Here is a 6,000-nt window from a genome sequence, read left to right as displayed (position 1 = left end):
TAGTGGTTTCCATGATCGAGATTGAGTATTTACTAAGGGGGAGTGATACATATTTTTTTTTTGACTCAAAAAAGGGAAAGATTGTATTAAAATTCAGTCCCTCATCAAGAAGATGAGAAACTGAAGAAAGCAAAAAGAACAAGACAACTCAATTATAGCAGAGCTGCCAAAAAGATAAAGAAAAAAACTAATGCATTACCACCCCCAGTTGTTTATAACAGTATTGAGTGTAATTCCCTCAAAGATATTGGTCCCTGTGCACCAGTTGAAAATCAGAATTTTGACAGCATCCTTCAATTCTTCTAAAGTTTTGTACTTCCCATTGAATACTCTAGCATTTCTTTCTAACCAAACATCCCACCAGATAGCAAATGGAATTATGTCCCAAATTCTTTGCTTAAAACTTCCTTGTGAACCTTTCTTTCTTTTCCATTCCCAAATTGTGTCCCTGACTGACTCTTGAAACACCCACTGTAAACTGTAACCTGACAAGAAGAAACACCAAAGCTCTCTGGTATTTTGACAATGCAGAAAAACATGATGATTTGTCTCTGCAGCTTTCTGGCAACCATTGACCATGATAGAGTTCCTGTAAGTATCCATAGTTGGAGCAGCCACAAAACAAAGATACATACAAAAAAGACCACTTTTTGTGGAATTTTTGGGTTCCATACACACTTGTAAGGAAAATAAATCAACCCATGTATCTCCAGATCCTTGTAACACTCCTTCACAGATAAAGGCTTATTACCATTCTGCCAAACTCTATAGTCCTCAGCATCCCCCCTTCTAAAGATTGAAATCAAATCCAACAAATGAGCAACATCTTCTATTTCTTCATCCTTTAGGTTCCTGCAAAACACAAAATTCCAGCTGTTTTCTTGGTTATTCACAAGCATCTCTTGAATAGTAGCTTCCTGCATTCTGCTCAAATGAAACAGTGATGGAAATAAACTCTTCAAGGACTGGCCATTCAACCATTTATCCTTCTAGAACAAACATCTATCTCCCTTGCTCACATGAATGGTAGTATTCATCTCTACCTGATCTCTGCTCTTCAAAATACCAGCCCAAAGACTTCTACCAATTGGTTTAGCAGTTTGATTAGGAAGGAAAGATTTTTCATTTCCACCAAATTTGTGATTAACAACCTTCCTCCATAGTGCATTTTCCTCATTTCCATACCTCCAAATCCATTTGGCATGAAGAGATTTATTCATTAATCTCAGTTTTTTAATACCCACTCCACCTCCTTCTTTTGGCAATTTTAATCTCTTAAAGCCAACCCAGCCTCTCTTTGCTTTATTGTTCACAGTACCCATAAGAACTGCCTCATTATAGTTTTCATCTGCTTCTCTACTGATGCAGGAATCTGAAAAAGAGAGAGATAGTAAATAGGCAAGCTGGAGAGTACATTTTGAATTAACATTAATCTTCCCCCTTTAGACGGATATTTTCTTTGCCACAAAGAAAGCTTCTTTTGAAATTTTTGAATAATCACTTTCCAAACTCCAACAAACTTAGATTTGTTGCCCAATGATATCCCTAAATATTTCATAGGAAAAGAAGTCAATGAACACCCAAAAATTATAGCACTTTGATCAGCATTAACAGCATTCCCAACTAGAACAAGAGCATTCTTCTTGAAATTAACCTTCAATCCAGACACCAACTCAAAACCAAGAAGTATATTCTTTAGATTTGTAACTTTCTCACAACTGTCATCTAAAAATACAATTAAATCATCTGCAAATTGCAAGTGATTGATTTCAAAAGAATCAGAAGATGGTTTGAAACCAGAAATCAGGTTTAAAGAAGCAGCCCTCTTGATCAAAAGTGATAAGATTTCAACCACCAAAATAAATAAAAATGGTGACAATGGATCACCATGCTTGATTCCTTTGATACTTCTAAATAAGTTAGAAGCAGTCTCATTTACAACCATGGAGAATCTTGTGTTTGATAAGCACCACCTTATCCAATTTTTCCACACATTACCAAAACCAAATCTAGTAAATGTATAATCCAAACAACACCAATTTACATTATCAAAAGCTTTTGCTAAGTCCACTTTTACCACTAAACCAGGAATACCATCTCTTTCCCTAGAATCAATCAACTCAGAAGCTATCAAAATACCATCTGTAATTTGCCTTCTATCCATAAAAGTCCCTTGAAATTCTGAAATAATTGAGGGAAGTACGAGCTTTAATCTGTCAGCTAATAACTTAGAAATGATCTTGTAAAATCCACCAATTAGACTAATTGGTCTAAAAGAGTGCATTGAGGAAGCACCATCATATTTTGGAATTAATATGATATTTGTGCAGTTCAATCTCCAGTCTAGCTTTCTTGTTTGTTCAAACTCCTTCATAACTGCCATTAAATCCACCTTGATTACTCCCCACACTGCTTTAAAGAGCTCCATAGTATAACCATCTGGACCAGGGGATTTGTTCTTGCCAAAACTCCAAATTACCTGCTTTACTTCTTCTTCCTCAATTGGTTTTTCCAAACCAATACTTTGTTGCACAGTAAGAGAAGGAAGAATAAGCTCATCAAAAAAAGGCCTGACCTTCACATCTTCATTGAAAAGATCCTCATAGAACTTCTTTGCTTCTTCATTAATCTTTTGCTTATCATGACACATTGCACCATCAATCAATAAAGAATTTATTGAATTACTTTTCTCCTTATAAGAAGCATTCTTATGAAAAAACTTTGAGTTTCTTTCTCCATCTGCTAACCATTGACCTTTAGCTCTAGAAATCCATTTGCTAGAAAGGTTCAAAGAAGCTTTTTTATGTTCAATTATTTCTTGTTCTCTAGCATCAAAATCTTCAGCACTCAAAGAATTATTCATTTCTTCAAGTCTATCAAAAACATCAATCAGATTCTCATGTTTATCAACCTCAGCATGTAAAGAACCAAATGTTTCTCTACCCCATTTTTTGATGAAAAGCTTAAGACATTGTAACCTTTTTTCTAGAACAAAACTTGGACTTCCATGATAGATTAAATTATCCCACCATGTTTTCATATTATCCAAGAAAGCAGGATGATCCAGATAGTAGTTTTCAAACTTAAAAGAGGGTTTAGGATTGTTACCAGAATTGCAATTCAAAAGAATTGTTGCATGATCTGAAGTAGGTCTTTTTTAACCTGTATTGAACCACATAAATACACATATCCTCCCAATCAGTAGTGAAAACAAATCTATCTAATCTCACCAGAAGTGGTGGATTTTGAGAATTTGTCCATGTGAAGCAACCTCCAGACATAGGAATATCTACCAGACCATTTGAGTTAATGAATTTCCTGGAAAAATTTCCTACTTCTTTTACAACCTCCAGCTCTATTTCTTCCTGATTGAAACAAAATTGCATACCAATCTCCTCCTAAACACCAAGGACCCTGCATTAGCAATCTCACATCTTGTATTTCTTGCCAGAACTGCTCATAATCATTTGGATCAGTAGCCCCATACACTGAAGTATAAACCCAAGTAAAATTATCTACTAAATTTCTGAACTTCAGAGAAATTGAGAAAGCACCAAGTAAGCTATCTTCCATAACTACTACTGATGGATTCCACATAACAATAATGCCACCTGACCTGCCTTCAGATGGAAGAACTATATGTTCACAATCATTACTTCCCCACAATGACCGTACCAGCGAATCCTCAATTGATTCCTTATGGGTTTCTTGTATGGAAGCAATTGTTACTTTATTTCTACGAATCGCATTACGAATAGCTGTCACTTTCAGATCACTACCCAAGCCCCTAATGTTCCAAGATAAGATCCTATGATCCATTTGAAACATCTACAACCCTAGAAATAACATCATGAACCGGTGACCTAGCAGAAATAATACCTGGAGAATTAGCATTGAAATCCTCACTTAACGTACCCCTTGCTTCTTCTGCTTCCCAATTTTCGTCACCAGAATCTTCATCATAATTCTGAAGACCATCAAACTCATTATGAAACTCAGTCTCCGCTTCTTCTGAAGCTTTCAAATCAGTTAACATCTTCTTGCAAATCCCTCGTGATAAATCATTATCACATGAAATCCCCAAACTTCTGTTAAAGGAAATATGATAGTTGACCTTATTGTTAATTTCTTCTTCCTGCAATTTGTCGGCTGGTATATGCGAAGAGAAGGTATCCTTGCTACTATCCGTTGGAGAGACTGAAGAATTTGAATTTGAAATTGATGGTGAAGATTTGGATCTACCAAGCTGTCTTGATGAACTCGAGGATGCATCTAACGAGTAAGAAACAGATGGATCCTGGGAAGGCATGGATGAAGCTCTCTTACACAGAACTTTGCCCGATGAGCCTTCAAACACCTTCTCGCCCATATAGTGATCATTAATCTTTGTATTACTCGAAGATTTATCCAACGTACCAGTTTCATTCGGATCATGGGAAGGCCAGAATGGAGCTCTCTTACACGGGTTAATACCCGACTGGCCTCCAAACACTATCCCGCCCACATAACGATCCTCCTTAGCTGAGTCGTATGAGACAACTATAGGTTGAGAGACCAAATCCGGGTCAAAAACTGCACCCACAATTATTTTACTTTTAACCTTAAAGTGTTGACCCATACCCGAGTCATTAAATTCTGCTAATGGAACGTGAGATTTCGTGGCTGAGTCCAAGTTGAACAGTGGGTTTGTCATCCAACCCGTGCTCGCGCCAGCATTTGAAGAATTCAAATTTGAATTTGACAACTGCGTATTTTGAGTATTATTAATACGCTGAGAATCCGGTGATGAAGACCTGTTCACCTGAAACTTTTCCAAATTCTTCGTTCCAGTCAACTCAGCAGTTACAGTAGGTGCATCATTTACGGCATAATAATCTTTGGGAATGACCAACGCCGATCTTAGTCTTGGCTTGAGAAAACTTTTACTAACATCCAGATCCATGATGTTATCATGATGATCAGATTTTTGTCTGTAAGCCACATTACTTCGATTATGATCAAAATGCACCTTCTTTCTAGAGTGTAAATTGAAATCCATTTAAAAGAAATCCAAAGATTGGAAAACTTTATTACTGCCGGGATATTTAAAAGATCACAGGAAACCTTAATTTTGCAGCAATTTAACTTCGAAAAACTCGAAGTTTCTGAATGGACTTCTTTAAAAAAAACCATGATGATCAAATCTCACGAAACAATGACTCCTCCCATAGGTGAAATGGGAGTCCTCGAACACCAATCCAGTGATCGCTACTAGCCGACTCCTCAGAAAAACAAGAATCTGAAGCTTCCCATTGCTTTAGCAAAACTTTGGATTTGCCCACACTAAGAATAACAGGTTGCGCAAGAACACGATGCACCTCTGCTGACTTAGATATAAAAAAAGCTTTCTTCCCACTGATCGGTCGAAAATCCAGATTACCCGACCAATTAAAATGATTTAGAATAGCTTTCGAAATTCCAGACCATCCTCTGTGAAAATTGATAATCTCCACCGTTATACCTTTAGAATAAAGATTGAAAGAAACACCCGAAGAAATACTTGATGAAGAAACACCCGAAGAAGGCAACAGCGGAAATTCCTTATCGATAAACTTTTGAAAACCCATTGGTTTGGAATGAGACTCCTGCTTGTTTGGATTCAAGCATTTCCAGAACCTATTCCAAATTGAACCATTAGTTCCACAAGGAACACAAATGAATCTGGACTTGTATTCCTTGGAAGGTTCGAAATTTGATATCTTCATGAACATTCCATTCGAATTTGATAAGACTTCAATCAAAACCACCGCCTGATTAAACCTTCTAGACCAGATTTTATCCGATGTTGGAAAAACTTGAACAACTTCCAAAATACTTGACGAAACCCACTGAATAGAATTCTCTGATAAGAAAACCCAGTTTGAGATACCCTTAAACCTCTCCAAAATCTTAAGTTCATCTTTATTGTTTGAGAACTCAAAAGATTTTGATTTTAAAAACAATGTCTGTGAAACAAACTGA

This window comes from Papaver somniferum, chromosome 9, assembly GCF_003573695.1.
Source record: "Papaver somniferum cultivar HN1 chromosome 9, ASM357369v1, whole genome shotgun sequence".
Taxonomy (NCBI): domain Eukaryota; kingdom Viridiplantae; phylum Streptophyta; class Magnoliopsida; order Ranunculales; family Papaveraceae; genus Papaver; species Papaver somniferum.
This window is presented reverse-complemented; position numbering follows the sequence as displayed.